Genomic DNA, 20,569 nt, shown 5'->3' with positions numbered 1-20,569 from the left:
ATTGACAATGTTATAGTTACCGAGTTTATCATGATCATATATTTACCTTTGCATGTGTGACCCGACTCCCCTAGACTCCCTTGTATCATATAGTTTACTTCTTAATATTTGTTAATCATCAAACCAACAACAAACAAACAAAACGAAATCGACCTTGATAAGAATCTTTCCATAGCATTTCACAACGCAATTCCCGTCTCCTTGTATTCGACCCCTATTGCTACATTAATTTATATTTAGGGTAATTATCTTTGCATAGGTACACGATAAGCCTATCAATTCTCAACTCCTATGCCTTGTTCTTGCATAATGGGACATGACTCCACCGGGTGTGGTCCTTGGCAAAAATTATTCCACATTAGGCCCTTGTCCTCTACCCACATCTTGAGTGTTACCCATCAAGCTTGCTACCAATTTGGTGAGATGATCTAGACTCTTTTCAACCTTTTGATTGGGGGAGGAGGATGCTTCAATTGATTTGACATTCTTTGACTCCCGGCTTCCTCTCCCATAACTCCTTGTGCTTGCGGCAAGTCTTTCTATAATCTCATTTGCCTCCGCCACAGAGTTGTTGTCAACTCCTCCACTTGTTGCGGTATTCACCATTCTTTGGTCTTGTTGAGTAAGGTCGTCAAAAAAAATCACAAGTAGGTCATCACCACTCAATCCATGATATGGACATTGGGCAACCAACCATTTAAATCTCTCCCAATATTCATACAAACACTCACCCACTTCTTGCTCCGGAGAGGTGATAGCCTTCTTTGCATGATTGTGTCGGGAATCGGGGTAGAACTTCTCAAGAAATGCCGACTTCATTGCTTTCCAAGTGCGAATTGTACCCGGTGGGACGTAAAAGAGCCAATCTTTGGCCGCATCAAGCAAAGATAATGGAAAAGCCCTCAATTTGAATTGGTCTTCCGTGACTCCATTGGGCATTGCCCCCTCACACATCATGTGGAACTCGGAAAGGTGACAGTCAGGTTAATCTCCCGTGTACCCATGAAATTTGGATAGATTGTAGATGAAGTAGCCCTTCAACTCAAAGTTTGCATTAGCCCTCATAGGTGGGTAGGCAATGCATAGGGTTTGTGTATCATAATTTCTTGCCCGGAGTTCTCGGATGGTTCTTGTATCGTTAGCCATTTGGGGATACTCAACTTCTATAGGTTCAACCGAGATAGGTGTGGAAGATTCCTCTTCACTTTGTTCTTCCCTTTGAGGTCGATTATAAAACGGATTTGAGAATAACCAAGAACGGGCTCTAAAGTCTTCTTCTTCTTCTTCTTCTTCTAAATCAAAATCACTATCTTGGTGTTGAGACCTAGGCATATAACAATCCTACACACTTACACAAAACAAATTAGAACTTCCCCTCACTTTGTAATAAGCAAGTAAAGTGAGGAATACCAATTATCCAACTACAACAAGTAATAAGATTTTCTATGACAATTATTAAACAATGTAAACTAACCAAAAATTCTAGTCTTAGCTACGTCGCCTTCCCCGACAACGGCGCCAAAATTTGATAGCAAAAATACTAGGGTCGTAAATACTAGAATTAAACTACCAAATTAACAATTTATAAGCCAAACTAAACTCTAGACTACTCTAATTCATAAAGTAATATAGTGCAAGTAAGGGTCGAACCCAAGAGAAGGATGTTGAACTAAGACTCGACTTTTAAACTCTTAAATACTAATTAAAACTCTAACTACTATTTAAGACTCACTAATCAACTATATAAATACTCAATGGTTATCAACAATGGCAAACAATAGATGAACATAGACAAAAGAGAGTTGAGTTAATTGGTAACATGAATGTAAAATAAATTTGTAATATTTTCTAACAATGCACTATGACAAATACTTGGTATGAAAGAAAATTCAATATTAAAGAGAACTTGATGTAACTTCTTCTTAATAACCAACAATTAGCAAAGTTTGACCCCCTTTACTCTCTTAAAATTATCTACCCAATACTACCATCTCAAGATGTTGATACATGTAAATTAAACCATCTACATGCACCCTTCGAACTTAGACAACAAGTCATTAAACCATGAAAAGAGACTAAGCAAAAGCATTAAGATTTAACCAAAAGATGAAGCTAGAATCAATTCCTCAGCATATTAAACCATACAAATGAGAAAAAGACATAAACTTTCCTATTTGTTATATGAATCCTTTAAACCAAATCAACAAACAACAAATTTGCTTCAACAATCCTAGATAGATTAAACCATTTCTCTAGGATTTGCAATAGTTGAACAACAATAAGCATGGATGGCCAACCCAAACATAAACTCATTCAATTGTAGTATAGTGGTAAGTATTTCCGCCTGTCACGCGGGTGACCCGGGTTCGATTCCCGGCAACAGCGCCATTTGAATACTGAGTTTGTAGTACTCCTCGATATGCAAACAATATTTATAAACTCAATACCAAACTAATGAATGTAGTAGAGTAAGGAGGTCGATCCACAAAGATGGTGTGTTAGAAATGGTTTATAAGTCTCGGTCTTTGTTTTAGTCTAGCCGGTAGATAAGATTGATGTGATTATCTATGCTAAAAGTCTAAGCTAAGAACATAAAATAAATGAACAAGCAAGTAAACAAGCAAGGTAAGCACAATGAGAAGAAAGACTAAGGTGTCGGGGTCACCCAAGTAGGAGGGGTCGTGTCTAAGTCAATGTAGAGGGGATAACGGAGGGTGAAGTCTAGGTGTGTCCCTATCTCTCGATATGAGACGGTCCTTAGGTCAAGTCTAGTTGAACTCTCGCCCTAACTAACCCCAACTCACCTATCTAGTACGGTCCAACTAAGCCCGACTCTCGCCGCAAGCAAGTCAAACCAAACACAAGGAGAGCCAAACTCTCGCTCAAGCAATCCCGCACATGTTCAAAGCACAAGATAAGAGGCCGACATCCAAAGAAATATGTAAACAAATGAAACTATGAATATGGATATTTTATCTAGGCAAAGCTTAAGCACTCTACTAACTAGTCTTAAACTCTCGCTTCAAAGAATAGGTAATAAGGAGAGTGGAATTGCTCAAGCTCTCACTTGAGCATTTCCATAAACACCTTGAGTGCATAAGCTTAAAGACAAGTTACCCATAATCATTAACATCCAAACATAACTCATATTCCACCCATTAATCCCACAAAAGCTTCCCCTTAACCCTAGTTTTAATCTACTCACTAAACATAATTAAAACTAAACTAATATGCTACCCAATAACATTAAACATAAAGTAAACTTAACCAAATTAACAAAGTAACAAACTTTAATCAAATTACCAACTAAAATTAACAATAACATAAATTATAATAGAAACTTGAAACTAGAACAATAAAATGAGAAAAGTGAAGAAAATTATACCATAAGAAAGGAGAGAAATGGAATTGCATAGATCTAAAGGATGAAATACAAAAGATGAAATCTTGTCCCAAAATCAATTAACTAAATTCTACTCTAAAATAATTATAGATGAGAAAATATGAGAAGAAAATGAGAGTATTTTAATTCTAAGGGTGAGATTATCGGTCAGACTCTCCCAAGTTTTAAGACTCTGCCACATCAGCTTTCTACTAACTTTTATTATTTCTTTATTGTTCAGACCCATCTCAAACTCACCTCAGATTTTATACGTTATCCGTCAGACTCACCTCAGACTCTACTTTTCCACTCCACTTTATTTTTTTAACAAAAAGAAAGGACACATGTTGCCCACCCATTGGATAATTTTTCTTTAAGGTGGGGTCAAGACTCACCCAAAGTCTTAAGTTGAGTCTTGAATTTCTAAGACTCAACTTAAGACTTTGTTAATACTCTGTCAAGACTAGGGTAGATTATTGATAGTCTTGAGTGAGCCTTGTCTCAAGACTTACTAAAGTCTTGTCTCAAGACTACCAATAATCTTACCCTAAAGTATCTACCCTACACTGCCGTCTGAAAATTGATTCTGGGTCTGCGTAAAATTGCTGTCTTTTATAGTTCAAATAGCAAATAAATGAAACGACCGAACTTATGAATAAAATGCAGCATCTACTAAAGTCAGGGGCAAAGACGTCTTTCTCATTCCTTCTTTTATAAACTTCAAAAACCGACTTCCAACCTTCCCTCACTGAACCATTTAATCCAACGGCTAGTCTTACTTGTGACGGGCTAATCCCGTCACAAGCTTGTGACCTCTCACAAAAAGGGAGAGGGGACAAGGTGGGGCACTCTCCATGTGCTTCCCACTCACCTCTCAATGGGCATTTTGTGAGAGGAAACGGTATCCGTCACAAAGTTGTGACCTGATACCGTCGTTTCAGTACCAAAAATAAATACCTAAGTACTACTAACAGAAGTCAGCGGTAAGTAGGGTCGATCTTCACAGGGAGGCGGTCACTATCTACTTGTTAATTCTAGTCCGTCTGAGGTCACAAGATGGGAGGTTTAAATTGTTTGAACTAAAACTAAAGGAGATTAAAGTGAGAAAAGAGTAGGAGAGATTAATAATAAAGGAAGAGAACTAGGATTGTCGGGTCATCAATGAATATTGGTTAATTGCAGCTAAGGTCACAGATCGGTCAATTGTATCGGTCTAAGGGGCAACGAATATCTCCTTCCGGTCTCAATTCGCCCTAAAATACTATTAGCTTAGCTTCCACCCTCACTAAAGCATCTTATTGTTCACTGCGGGTCTCACCCCTTCCAACCTTCCGGTCTAGGTCAAGGCTTACCAAGATTAAATAGGCTAAATGCATCGATTCAAATAGCTAGAAACAATTAAAGCAGTGATTAACAACATAGACATAACAACAACGAACGATTTGTAAACCTAATTAGCAATTAATAACAAGCCATTGACTCCCCTAAATCTTAGCAGGGAAATTAGTTAGACATGAATAAGAAAAGAGCAAAAGATGAGAAATAAACAAACATTGCAAATTAAATAAAGTGAGTAAAGGGAGAGAGAGAGTTACAGATTAAGATCCGGCAACAATAAAGAAAAGAGGTGTTTAACAGTGAAAAGAGAGAAAGAAAACAATCATAAGTGGTGAAAAGAGGAGTTAAGGAACGGTTTCCAAGATGATTATGACCTAATCCCGACTTCGTTTATATAGGGAAGTCATTATTAACATAAAGTAAACCTAACACGGGTTAAAAATCCCGAGTATATAAGCTAATCACTCGATCGAGTAACTTTATATCACTCGATCGAACAAATCCAAGCTAAAACATCTCGATCGAGTACTTTAGGTACTCGATCGAACACTTAATAAAAAGGCACCATTCGATCGAGTAGAAAAAGGAGTCGATCGAACACAATTGTACTCGATCGAGTACTTTCCAGCGCACAATTCCTGCTTCGCGCACTGAACTTCAAACGGCTGCCATTTCTTCGTTACTTGGGCAAACAGGGCGTTTCTGGTGGCGTTGGAAAGCTAAGAGGACAAGCTTTCATATACAATTATAATAACCTGAAAATATGTTGTAGAACTCGAGATATAGCTCTTCATAATAGGCACTAGTAATTTGAGGTTCTTCCTTTGCACGCCTAGCTATCTTACTTCTTTGCGCATCTCAAAGTAGTAGTCTTCAAGCTCCGACTCAACTCACCTCCTAAATGCATGCATAGGGACATGTCTTAAGCTTGATTATGCTCCTCTTTGGTTCATTCCTGCATATAAGACAAGAGAAACCAAAGTAGACCATTCGGGGGACATATGTAGGTAAATACTACACAAAATGCATAGAAATGCGTGCAAATGAAGTACAAAATACCTATATAAAATACACGCATCAAATCTCCCCAAACCAAACCTTTGCTTGTCCCCAAGCAAACTAAATGCAAAACTAATGGAACATAAAAGAAAACTCAGAGCTAGCTATAACTTGTCTACTTGAACCGATTTAATGCAAACAAAAATCAACAGTTACAGCTATAATGGTCATTATGCAAACGAATTATAAGATGTCCATAAATAAAGCTGACTTATCGACCTTGCAAGACCAACAAAATCGGACTCTCACGTGGTCACTCTTCTCTCATGAAGCAAAGGGTGAATATGTATGTAAGAGTGAAAGAGAATACAGTCACTCACCTAAACAGCGACCTACATAACATGCATGCAACAAAAATGATAGACGATTCAAGTAATATACATACATTCCAACCAACAATGTTCGTCACAGCCGAGAGCTTACAAATGATATGGGAAAGTGAGGTTACAGGTGAGAAAAGGCAAAACAGATTATGGTAGTATGGAGGTAAAGCGTCAAGTTAGTTCCTAAACAAGACCATATAGGACCATCCAAATCTCACCTGTCTAGAAAATAAGGTACAGGTGCCCTTCATTGGCACACAACTCACTGTCCAAATACACTATCTCCTCAAAAAGATGTAAATAAAACAGAGGAGTAAGATCGTCACAAGATAGAAATAAACACAATCGGTCTCTTTTATTCATACAACTCAATTCAATTTTTTTCTTTTTTCTTTCTTTTCATCTTTCTGTTTCACATGAACTTCACTTTTTCATTTCTTTTTCTTTTTTTTTCCTTTCACGTCTCTTCTTTTTCTCATTCCTTCTCATTCCCGCCAACTCCAAACAATAAAAAGTGAGCCAAACTCGCAAAAGGATGAACATACCACAAAAGTCACACTAAACTAGCTTGACAGGGCAGGCTAAATTTTGGGTGTAGCTAATGGGTCAAAAAGGCTATATTTGGCTAAAGTGGAGCTAAATGGGTGAAAATGAAAGAAAGGGAAAAATTTGCAAGCACCTCCCTGCATGTGACACCGACCACAAACCCGAATGTATGCAATTGACAAGAAATCGAATTTCATAAACGTGCAAAAGTGATAGACATGTTATGCAAGGAGTACTACTCTCAATTCCTACATGAATCGGTCATGAATGTCACCAGTTATATGGCTCTAAATCTCAGAAATTGTAAAGTAGGTTGCCAATTTATCAGGTCAAGTCTACACAGTCAGCTAAATTTGAACAAAAAAAATCGTAGATATGCGCATGACTCAGCTAATAACTATCAATTAGATGCAAGGCTTATGTAAAAATGACAAGTTAAAGTGCAATTTCATCACAGAAATCAACCGTTCCGACTCAACCTATATGCTAAAATAAACATGAAATTTTTTGATTTTTTGTTATTTTTTGATTTTTTTATTTTTTTTAAAGCAAAAAATAAAGAACAATGCATACGAAAATTAAACGTGATAACAGAAATGCAAATAAAAACAAGATGCAGACACAGATATGGATGTATAACCTTCCCAACTAAACCGTACAATGCCCTCATTGTACCCAAAAATAGGGAAAGGAAATGCAAACTAAAAAGGAGAGAGAGTGTAGATGCAGAAAACTCACAAGATAACGCGAAGTGGGGACCTCCCCAAACCAGCCAGTAACATGGGAGGTCGCTAAATAGCTCCAGAACAGCGTCACAGGAAGCAAATCAACCAAATTCTACCCGATGGTACTCGATCGAGAGAAGTTAGTACTCGATCGAGTACAAATAGCTACAAAAGTGTTCGATCGAGGAAAAGAATTACTCGATCGAGAAGACCGATTATTAAATAAAATATAAACTGAAATGTTCGAAAAACAACTAAAAAGCTTAAACTCCGGGTTGCCTCCCGGACAGCGCTAGTTTCAGACAGGTCCCAGCTCGACCTTCTTTTCTTCAACGAGCCTCTCTAATTTGGCCTGGTCAAAACAGCTCAAAGCACGCAGCAACCGATCAAACAGCTGCGCATGTGCTACACAAAACTGTAAGTAGCACCATAGTAGAATAATGACATAGGAAAATAACGTGTAAAAACGTTTAAGCCTAACAAATTTCCTATGACAGCTTCTAAATTTGTCCACAAAATAAAGGAGCTCAGGAGCAATTAGTAATAAATTAGGGTACCGTTTCAGATTAAAAAAATTAAGATGACAAGAACGGTGAAAAATCGTTAAATTACTCGACCAACTGGGAGGGGGTATGGCATTAAAAGAAGAAACACGAGTCATATGAGGTAGCGTACTATTAATATCGACAACAATAAAATTATCGCTAATCACCTCAAGTGGGTTGCTCTCAATATCGGAATCACTGACAAAAGAATGTATTACCTCATCCGTGCTAGGAATAATTACCGACTGAACTGTCTTCTCGTCTTCCTCCTCTGTGAATACCGTCCCGTAAATCACAGCCTCAAGCGCATCCATCTCGGCCTTGAAAAGGGTCGATTCACCGTAACCATTATCATCATCAAAATTGTCATCTAGAACGAGCCCAAGTGACGTTGCATTGCTCTCTCTGGCCAAATCAGTCGATCGAGTGGAATTATTACTCGATCGAAAGCTTTTCTCTTGATAATCACTCGATCGAGTACATGAAACAGCTCGATCGAGTACTTCCTCTAAGCAGCTGTTCGATCGAGTGGAATCAACTGTTCGATCGAACGTTTTCTCTGGTAATCCACTCGATCGAGCACTATTAATAGCTCGATCGAGTTATCTTTGCAGTGCATCGCAGAAATCTTCATAACTCGCTTCATTTTCAGATAGATCTTCGTACTCCGAGTCATATAAACTATCAGCAACGATAGGCAACTCGGGTCCTCCCTGGGAGAGACCACTCTTCGCGTGCCTAAAGGTCATCTCAACGGCTAGCTGAGCTATTTGAGACTCAAACTCATCGATTTGAGCGTATGTATGTCTATCATACTCTTGCTTTTTGAATGCAAGTGTCTTGATCAAAGATTTCAGCTCCGCAATCTCTTCTTTCTGTCTATCAGGAGGAGGAGCTTGTTGTCGTGGTATCCAGATAAATGGAGGCTATTGGTAGCCTTGTTGATAGGGCAGAAGTGGCAGCGCAATTACAACAGATTGATTAGCTTGTCTACGTTGCTTGAATGCATAAACCTCGTCATTTTCAGCTAAGCAAAAAGCTGCATTGTGCTCAGCAGCACCACATCTCCCGCAGTAAATCACCTGTTGTGCCATATAATGGAACATAGGTGACGGGTCAAAGGTACTCAAGCCTTCCCTTTGACGATCTTTTACCTAGAACTGTCTAGGTAGGACCTATAGGGCCTATCAAAACAGCACTTAAAGAAAAAGATTAGAACGGCCTCAAGGGATAAATCCCTTGAGGCTAAAGACAGACAAAATTTAAACAAGTAAATAAATACTTGCCTCCCCGGCAACGGCGCCAAAATTTGATACCGTTGTTTCAGTACCAAAAATAAATAGCTAAGTACTACTAACAGACGTCAGCGGTAAGTAGGGTCGATCTCCACAGGGAGGCGGTCACTATCTACTTGTTAATTCTAGTCCGTCTGAGGTCACAAGCTGGGAGATTTAAATTGTTTGAACTAAAACTAAAGGAGATTAAAGTGAGAAAAGAGTAAGAGAGATTAATAATAAAGGAAGAGAACTAGGATTGTCGGGTCATCAATGAATATTGGTTAATTGCAGCTAAGGTCACAGATCGGTCAATTGTATCGGTCTAAGGAGCAACGAATATCTCCTTCCGGTCAAAATTCGCCCTAAAATACTATTAGCTTAGCTTCCACCCTCACTAAAACATCCTATTGTTCACTGCGGGTCTCACCCCTTCCAACCTTCCGGTCTAGGTCAAGGCTTACCAAGATTAAATAGGCTAAATGCATCGATTCAAATAGCTAAAAACAATTAAAGCAGTGATTAACAACATAGACATAACAACAACGAACGATTTGTAAACCTAATTAGCAATTAATAACAATCCATTGACTCCCCTAAATCCTAACAGGGGAATTAGCTAGACATGAATAAGAAAAGAGCAAAAGATGAGAAAGAAACAAACATTGCAAATTAAATAAAGTGAGTAAAGGGAGAGAGAGAGTTACAGATTAAGATCCGGCAACAATAAAGAAAAGAGGTGTTTAACAGTGAAAAGAGAGAAAGAAAAGTATCATAAGTGGTGAAAAGAGGAGTCAAGGAACGGTGTACAAGATGATTATGACCTAATCACGACTTTCTTTATATAGGGAAGTCATTATTAACATAAAATAAAGCTAACACGGGTTAAAAACCCGAGTATATAAGCTAATCACTCGATCGAGTTACTTTATATCACTCGATCGAACAAATCCAAGCTAAAACCTCTCGATCGAGTACTTTAGGTACTCGATCGAACACTTATTAAAAAGGCACCATTCGATCGAGTAGAAAAAGGAGTCGATCGAACACAATTGTACTCGATCGAGTACTTTCCAGCGCACAATTCCTGCTTCACGCACTGAACTTCAAACGGCTGCCATTTCTTCATTACTTGGGCAAACAGGGCGTTTCCAGTGGCGTTGAAAAACTAAGAGGACAAGCTTTCATATCCCGTTGGAATCAACTGAAAATATGTTGTATAACTCGAGATATGGCTCTTCATAATAGGCACTAGTAATTTGAAGTTCTTCCTTGGCACGCCTAGCTATCTTACTTCTTTGCGCATCTCAAAATAGTAGTCTTCAAGCTCCGACTCAACTCATATCCTAAATGCATGCATAGGGACATGTATTAAGCTTGATTATGCTCCTCTTTGATTCATTCCTGCAAATAAGACAAGAGAAACCAAAGTAGACCATTCGGGGGACATATGTAGGTAAATACTACACAAAATGCATAGAAATGCGTGCAAATGAAGTACAAAATACCTATATAAAATACACGCATCATGACCGATATCGCCCATCTTCAATGAGATTTTGTGTTAATCCAATTAATCAAATACAAACCACGCCCCAACCATGGTGACTCACGATGGCTTGTTGTTTATGTTCGAATGAGGTTACATGATGGTCTTGATGGCACACGGTGGATGTGGAGTGGAGCAGAGGAGAAACGGAGGTGTTTGAGTGGTGGTTGTAGTTGTGATCCAACGCCGTTGTTGCTGGGCTCGGTTGGTGTTGTTGGTGTTGATGGAGAGTGTTAATGGTGGTCGAATGGAGATGGTCTGATGTTGATTTAGATGTAGATCGATGTCGGTTTTATTGCAGCGTCGAGGAGGGCAAAAGAAGGAAGCCATGGTGCTAGATTGGTAAAGCTTGTGGTGGTCCATATTGATGATGATTTGTGTTTATTAATTGCAGAATGAAGGAGGCGATATGGTGATGGCTGTCATTTGATTGATGGAATGGTGTCGATAGTAGTCGTAGGAGAGCAGCTATGGCGGGTTAATGGTGGTAATTGGGTTTGTGTCGATGTCGGTTTTCGGTTGCAAGTAGCGGAGCGAGGGAGAGCAATGGTGGTGCAGATCTTTATTGCTGCTGGTACTTGTAGCTGGTCACGGTGGTTCTCCATGACTGGGCATAATGCTGGTGCACGATAGAGAAGGAGCAGCAGGTGCCGATCATTCCGAGCAATGGACGGCTCGGAGTTGGAGATGTATTGCTGGTGGTGATGTAAGATATTTCCATAAATCAAATAAGTATTGTATTAATATTTAATTAAATTATTTTATGGAAATTAAGTTGGTCCATTGTAAGGTGGAATTTACTTAGGATTTTGTTTCCACTATTGTCTCCCATAAGTTATCACTCCCGTTAAGAAAATATAGACTCTTTGATGGCAAGAGTCTATATAAGGGGAACATATTTATTCTGATTAAGGTTAACCAAGCCTACCTTATCAAGAAAATACACCATCTAAATTGTGAGGCTGAGGGTTTGGAAGCCAAGTCAGATTTGGGACATAATAATTTTTGTTATTTATTAAAACGGATCAATTATTTCAAGCAATGGCTGGAGGTAAGTAATCGATCTCTTTTATCGCTTCCGCATTCAGTTTATACGTGTTCATTATGAGACTAGAACATGTTATTTTAGACTATAAAAACTTACAGTTGGTATAAGAGCGAATAATCGCCTCTGTCTTGCTTGAATATGAAAACTTGGATTTCCGTTCTGACTTTATATGCTGCGAACTAGAATTTATTTTGGGATTAATATTGAATCTAATTCGTCGGATTTCCGTTCTGACTTTATATGCTACGAACTAAAATTTATTTTGGGATTAATATTGAATCTAATTCATCATATGTTTGTAAATAATATGGGAAATTCAGTTTTGAGCTTTCATAAATTTGCCATGGTCTTCTCTGGTTCAGTAAGGCGAGAAGTTGTAGAAAAATCGTCTTTTGTCAAACTTTGGATTTGATTTGCCTTGCTGCATATATCTTGGAATGAATAAATCTATTAAAGTACATATTCCTAATTGATTCAAGCTCACATCACTTCCTGCGAGTAATCTGACCATACTGCTATTGAGAATAATATCATTGAGAGTATCGTAAATATTTCTAACCATATTTGTTAAGATTCTCTAGATCAGAATTATCTTATATTATCATGTATATATTCTTAGTTGATCTTTATTCTTGTACTCTAAGTCATGTATCATACAGCTACTTGTAATCCTAGGGTTTAGCTTTGCTTTCCATGACTTGTATATAAGTCATCCATTGTACCTTCATTTATTTATGCAATTCTGAATATAATGAAACCTTTTACATAATTCTCTTAAGTCTATCATGGTATCAGAGCCTCGTGCTCTTGATTGAGGGTAACACCTCGGAGTAGATCCTTAGGCCGAAACACCCACATAAAACCTGATTTCATTTTCGCTTGGCCTATACCTACCAACCCTCTTCCTTTGCCACCACACCCTAAATTGCATCCAACTCACCAGTCTAATTTGTTCTCCCTTGGCCACCACCATTAATCGGCCAACACCCTGTCATGCCACAACCAAATTTTCTTGCAAATCAGATGAATACCAACTGATTGCTTCATATGGCCAACCTTTGTTTAATTTTTTAAGTACACAAGTGTACACAATCAAAACTATCCTCCATGTCCTACTTACATCAAATCCGAACCACCATAAATCAAACCAAACCAGAAAACTATGCTTCCGAACAAACACTGAAATTTCGACTACCATACATGATACAACCAACGCTTTCGACCGGAACCTCGTGAAAAAAAAAATCTCAAATTGTGTTCAACCGCAATTATTCTTATTATTCTGACCATCTTATTATTTTGTTTTCACTTTTAACCTTCAAATTCCCAACTGACAAATATGGGATAAATGATACTCAAAGTAACAAACAATCACATGCATCTTGTCATTACAAAATCAAGTCATCCATAATTCAATTGCCGAGATGTCCTCAATCACCATTACAACCAACCCTTGGTGCCCCGTATCGTCCCTACAACATCGAGACGTCATTACCCAGCCATGGCATACTTGCAACTGCCAACTTCCAACCATCCACTCACCCCCACTTTCACATCCATCTACATCCACCATACCGGTACGGGAAAGCCTACTCCTTTGGTATTCTCAACAACCTGATCTTCGGCTTTCACCAAAATTTTGGCCATAATCTTCTCGGCTATCACAAAAGCATCTTACCCACCAAGTTCTGCAGCCAGCCAACCACAATTATTACCATTATTCTTATTCTTATTATGACCGTATTAAAACTTCGTTGCAGTTGCACTATAAACCGAATTGGCACAACCATATTAGCCACCATATTCAGAAATCTTTCATGATCTTCTGTCAAACTCGTCTTCCCCATACACCACTACCCTCTTGAGTCCTTGACCCACTTTACTCAAAAACTCGCCTGCCTTAGCCAAAACCCACTTGGCCACTTGTTCATTTTATTTATCTTTCACTTCAGGGAACAACCCTTTACCACGACCAATTTATGCTTAAACCATTTTGACCACTACCGAAACTTAGCTTCGACCTTCTACTATCACTATAATATGATCATCACCTCTTTGGTCTCCCACCAACACACCACCAACTTATGGCCATCACCCCTCCTGGCCACTATCAAAAGTTCTTGAGTACAAAATTTATAGACTCCACCCATTTTACCAACAACTCCCCACTAAAGTACTACATCGTCACAACAAAACCCGTCTTATAGTGCAAGCCACAAAAACTAGGCACCATGAATTTGTTGAAACCTCGGCCTCCATCATTTCTAGGCCACCTATCCAATATCTCATTTCTACCGGTGCACCACCATCCTCTCTCCAAGATTGGACTTCCGTACCGACGTCCATCTTGCGGGGGCATATTGAGAATAATATCATTGAGAATATCGTAAATATTTCTAACCATATTTGTTAAGATTATCTAGATCAGAATTATCTTATATTATCATGTAGATATTATTAGTTGATCTTCATTCTTGTACTCTAAGTCATGTATCATACAGCTACTTGTAATCCTCGGTAATCCTAGGGTTTAGCTTTGCTTTCCATGACTTGTATATAAGTCATCCATTGTACCTTCATTTATTTATGTAATTCTAAATATAATGAAACCTTTCACATAATTCTCTTAAGTCTATCAACTGCAATTGTCACTTCATTACTAAAACAACATGTCATTATTTGCTTACAATTCTCTGTTTTGAGTGGGTAAATAATTTTTACTCCGTAATTTATTTTGTGCCCTTATGACTTAATCGAGCACCTTTAATGAATGATTGTAGGACAATGATTATAATTGTTTTAAGTTTATTTTCAGTTGATAGTGTATATCAATCTATTTATGCGTGAGTAATTTCTATTTACTTCGTATTAGACCAATTAAGTTACCTGGTTATATAAGTTATCTTGTTATATGAGTTTCTATATACATTCATTTGAGTATGATTGAAGTTTAAAATTTAATGTCGAGAGATTCAAGATTTTATTAGTTAGAGTTTAGCCACAGCATCTTTAATTAATTGAAATTTTATTTCAGAATCACGTGTGGAAACTAGACATTATTTGTGATTAGTCGTATATAATATAACGAGACTTACCCACAGGAATCTTGTTGTATGTATTTGTATGACTAATGAGGATGATATATTGAATCTTGTTTCTTAATCTACCCACAGGAGTTAAGAGATGCATATGGTTTGATAGTATTGTCATAAAGTTAAATTTTTATGTATCTAATTGAGTAGAACTTTAGCCCACAGGCAAGTTTTATGTCCCTAGATTCATATTTGAGCATGATTTACATTGGTAAAGCATGATTAAGTTTAAAGTTTCAACTTTGGTAATAAGCATCCTCCTATATACTAAGAAAATACAACTTCTTTAAAGTTTTCTCACCAAAGTGCTCAAACTTATATATGAAAATAAATTATATTTTTATTTATTAAGCTAATTTTCCATTTAAAATAATCTATACATAACAACTGTATTCCTATTATTAATTTCGTGACGAGAAAAGAATTTTTTTTAAAAATAATTTGATGTAGTTAAAATATTTTCATAAAAAACACAATTTATGGAATTATTCATTTCTGTTGATTTATTTTAATATTAGTTATTTTTTATAAAAATTCGTGAAATATTAAATCTAAAATCTATAACTAATGCACTAAAAATTAAAAGGCCTATATTTACCGCACATTTGCGCGGGATCTACACTAGTGTTATTTACTATATTTGCAACAATTTTACCTGGGAGTTCTACTGATGTTAAATTTGACATTCCTGAATTGAATGGTGATAACTATAAGGTCTGGAAACAGAGAATGCTACTGCACTTGGGATGGTTAGATATTGATTATGCTATTCGGAAAGACGAACCACCTAAGGTAATTAAAGAAAGCACTAAAGAAGCAATTGATCTTTATGAAAAGTGGGATAAATCTAATCATCTCTCTATTATGTTCATAAAGACAAGAATGTGTGCTAGTATTCGTGGTTCTGTCGATCAGCATACTAAAGTTAAAGATCTAATTAAGGCCATCGATGAGCAGTTTGCAACTTCTGATAAAGCTCTTGCTAGTACCTTAATAATGCAGTTTTCATCTTTGAGGCTCACCGAGACTAAAGGTGTGCGTGGTTATGTCATGCGCATGAGGGATATTGCAGCCCAACTTAAGACTTTGGAAGTTACTATGTCTGACTCTTTCCTTGTGCACTTCATTTTATGCACTCTTCCTCCAAAATACGCTCCTTTTAAGATCTCTTACAACACACATAAGGATAAATGGTCAATTAGTGAACTTATGGCCATGTGTGTTCAAGAGGAGGTCATATTGTTAATGGAGGAAGGTGAAAAGGTGAACTTTACTGTTGCTTGTTCTTCAACGAGGCAAAAGGGTCACATTAAAGATAAGAGAAAGGGGAAGATTTCAGCTGAGCCAGCCATTAAGAAGGAGTCTACGTGTTTCTTCTGTAAATAGAACGGACACATGAAGATGGACTGCATTAAGTTTAAGGCTTGGCTAAAGAAGAAAGGTAATTTTCATGCGTATGTTTGTTATGAATCTAATATGGTTAATGTTAATCATAATACATGGTGGATTGATTCTGAAACTACAATCCATGTTTCGAATACCTTGCTGGGTATGACAAATCTAAGGAAACCAGTTGGCAGTGAACTTTCAATCTATTCGGGAAACCAGATTAGTTCACATGTGGAAGCCATTGGGACATGCAGCTTAATATTAAGTAGTGGTTTTATTTTGCATTTGGAAAAGACATTTTATGTTCCGAATTTCTCTAGAAATTTGATTTCAGTATCAATACTTGTACCTTTGGATTTTACCTTTAATTTTTCAGACTCTGGATTCAGTATTCTCAGAAATTCTGAAATTATTGGTTATGGTATTTTGTCTGATAATTTATATCGTCTTGAATTGCAAAATAATATCACTCATAATTCTATGCATGTCAATGGTGGTTTAAAACATTATTATGAATGAAATTCCTCTATTTTGTGGCACCGGAGATTGGGATATATCTCCATTAAGAGGGTAAAAATATTAGTAAAGGATGGAGTACTTGATACTTTAGACTTTACTGATTTTGATACTTGTGTTAGTTGCATTAAGGGTAAGCAAACTAACATGTCTAAGAAAGGTGCAAAGAGAAGTTCTAGCCTATTAGAAATCATACATACGGATATTTGTTGTCCGGACATGAACGCTAATGATCCAAAATATTTTATCACCTTTATTGATGATTACTCACGTTATATGTATCTTTACTTACTTCGTTCTAAGGATGAAGCTTTTGATGCCTTTAAATTGTTTGAGGCTGAAGTAGAGAACCTATGCGGTAAGCGCATTAAGATTGTGAGATCTGATAGAGGTGGTGAATACTATGGTAGATACACTGAGAACGGACAAGCACCTGGTCCATTTGCTAAATTTCTTCAAGAGCATGAGATTGTTGCCCAATACACTATGCCTGGTTCTCCAGATCAGAATGGTGTAGCAGAAAGAATAAATAGGACATTAATTGAGATGGTGCGTTGTATGAGAAGTAATGTTAAACTTCCTTCATTTTTGTTGGTTGATGCTCTTAAGACGGCAACGTATATATTAAATCGGGTTCCTTCCAAGGCTGTCTCTAAGACACCTTTTGAGTTATTTAAAGGATGGAAACTGAGTTTGAGATATATACGCATTTGGGGATGCCCGTCGGAGGTGAAAGTGTATAATCCACAAGAAAAGAAACTTAATCCAAGGACTATTAGTGGGTATTTAATTGGATATGCCGAAAAGTCTAAGGCTTGTAGGTTTTATTGTCCATCTCATAGTACAAGGATTGTAGAATCAAAAAATGCTAAATTTCTTGAGAATGACTTGATCAGTGGGAGTGACCTAATTCAGGACATTGTCCTGGAGGGGGATCATCATGAAGTTCCACCTTCTGATTCAAGTGACATATTGGTTGTCATTCACACTCATCAAGTTCAATCGAGTGTTACACAACCAGTGATAGAAGTTCCACAAAATGTCGATCAAAATATGGTAGATCATATTGAGGAAGAGGTTCACCATGAAGATGAACAAGTTCCATTAAGAAGATCTATTCGTGAGAGGAGATCGGCTATTCCTGATGACTATGAAGTATATCTACAAGAATTGGATTATAATATTGGAGCTAATAATGATCCTATGTCGTTTTCACAAGCCGTAAGTTCTACATATTCAAACTTATGGTTGAATGTTATGAAAGATGAGATGAATACTATGGCCATAATTGAGTTTGGGATCTCATTGTATTGCCTGATAGTGTAAAACCCATTGGGTACAAGTGGGTCTATAAGACTAAAAGAGATTCACTTGGCAACATCGAGAGACATAAGGCAAGACCCGTTGCTAAAGGATTTACTCAAAGGGAAGGAATTGAATACACAGAAACTTTTTCTCCTGTATCAAAGAAAGATTCCTTTCGAATATCATGGCGTTAGTAGCTCATTTTGATTACGAGTTACATCAGATGGATGTGAAAACAACATTTCTCAATGGTGATTTAGAGGAAGAGGTTTATATGAAATAACCTGAAGGATTCTTCTATAAAGATGGTGAGCATTTGGTTTGTAGGCTAAATAAGTCCATATACGGTTTAAAACAAGCTTACCGCCAATGGTATAAGAAATTCCATGAAGTTATTTCTTCATTCGGTTTCGAAAAAAATATAATGGATTAATGTATATATCTTAAGGTCAGTGGGAGTAAAGTTTGTTTTCTAGTGTTGTATGTGGATGATATTTTGCTAGCAACCAATGATAAAGGGTTGCTACATGAGGTGAAACAATTCCTTTCAAGTAATTTTGATATGAAGGATATGGGTGAGGCATCTTATGTCATTAGCATTAAGATCCATAGAGATAGATCTCGAGGCATTTTGGGGTTGTCTCAAGAGGCCTATATAAATAAAGTACTTGAAAGATTCAGGATGAAAGATTGTTCACCCAGTGTAGTACCAATTGTGAAAGGTGACCGGTTCTGCTTGGACCAGTGCCATAGGAATGACATTGAAAAAGAACAAATGAAGAATATTCCATATGCTTCAGTTGTTGGTAGCATTATGTATGCTCAGGTCTGTACTAGACCCGACATTGCATATGCGGTTGGAGTGTTAGGAAGATATCAGAGTAGCCCATGACTTGATCACTGGAAGGCTGCAAAGAAAGTGTTGAGATACCTTCAAGGTACTAAGGATTACATGCTTATGTTTAGACGGACTGAGAATCTTGAAGTAGTAGGTTATTCCGACTCCGACTATGCTGGTTGCATAGATTCACGTAAATCCACATCAGGATATGTGTTTATGCTAGCTGATGGAGCTGTGTCATGGGGGAGTGTGAAGCAAGCCTTGACGGCTACTTCTACTATGGAGGCTGAGTTCGTATCTTGTTTTGAGGCTACCTCACATAGTGTTTGGTTGAAAAGTTTCATATATGGGCTTAGAGTTATTGACTTTATTTGTAGGCCACTAAGAATGTATTGTGATAATTCAGCTGCTGTGTTTATGGCTAAGAATAATAAAAATGGAGTCGAAGTAAACACATCGACATAAAGTATCTAGCTATAAAGGAGCGTGTTCAAGAAAATAAAGTGATCATTGAACATATTAGCACAGAGTTGATGATTGCAGATCCCTTGACTAAAGGCATGCCAATTAAGACTTTCAAGGATCATGTAGTGAGAATGGGACTTGGTTCCATTATGTAGTACATTCATTAAGTTTTTGTAAGAAACTTTTATTAAATTGGATATTTTCTCATTTGGATTTATGCGCATATTTATTAAAGTTATGCTGAGAAAAATCATTTTGTTTGAACCTCGAGTAAACATGGGGTTTACTCATTATGTTAATTGTGTGTGGTGTGAGTGACTTGATATATTGTGATACATGGAAGGTTAATTCTTGCTCTAAGACAATTCGTCGCCATGATCCATATGTTGTGTCTCTTGTTAAATGGACCAAGTGGGAGAATGTAAGATATTTCCATAAATCAAATAAGTATTGTATTAATATTTAATTAAATTATTTTATGGAAATTAAGTTGTTCCATTGTATGATGGAATTTACCTAGGATTTTGTTTCCACTATTATCTCCCATAAGTTACCACTCACAATTTAGGAAACTATCCCGTTGACTCTTTAATGACAAGAGTCTATATAAGGGGAACATATTTATTCTGATTAAGGTTCACCAAGCCTACCGCATTAAGAAAATACACCATCTAAATTGTGAGGCTGAGGGTTTGGAAGCCAAGTCACATTTGGAACATAAGAATTTGGGTTATTTATTAAGACGGATCAATTATTTCAAGCAATGGCTGGAGGTAAGTAATCGATCTCTTTTATCGCTTCCGCATTCAGTTTATACATGTTCATTATGAGACTAGAACATGTTATTTTAGACTATAAAAACTTACAAGTGATTCTAGATTGGTGCTCAAAAGGTTCGATTCCAGGATGTTGTTTGTAACAATGAAAGTACACGGAAATGCAAGAGGAGAATCATGCTTGGCTTTGATTAATGGGTAGTTCACCTTGACATTGACTCCTTCATTTGTTTCCGGTTTGACCCGTTTTATATCGTCTCAATCCGACGATCTTGTACTTCTCCTTTCTTCTTAATTATGAACCGGTTCCCTACAAAATTAAACCAGCCAAAACAGTACCAAATTCCACAAATCTAACGATTATCGGCAATAAAACTAATAATATCTAATTAGTTG

The 20,569-nt window shown here is 37.2% G+C and overlaps 1 non-coding gene across 1 annotated transcript; it reads left to right on the top strand.

The window, feature by feature from the left end:
- Positions 1–2,313: 2,313 nt before the first annotated feature.
- On the top strand, positions 2,314–2,394 carry TRNAD-GUC (transfer RNA aspartic acid (anticodon GUC)). Its single transcript has one exon. It is a non-coding gene; the product is annotated as a tRNA-Asp (tRNA).
- Positions 2,395–20,569: the final 18,175 nt, after the last annotated feature.

Source organism: Silene latifolia, chromosome 3, assembly GCF_048544455.1.
Source record: "Silene latifolia isolate original U9 population chromosome 3, ASM4854445v1, whole genome shotgun sequence".
NCBI classification, from domain to species: Eukaryota; Viridiplantae; Streptophyta; class Magnoliopsida; order Caryophyllales; family Caryophyllaceae; genus Silene; species Silene latifolia.
The sequence above is the reverse complement of the archived record's forward strand: the minus strand, read 5'-3'. Positions and strand labels throughout refer to the sequence as shown.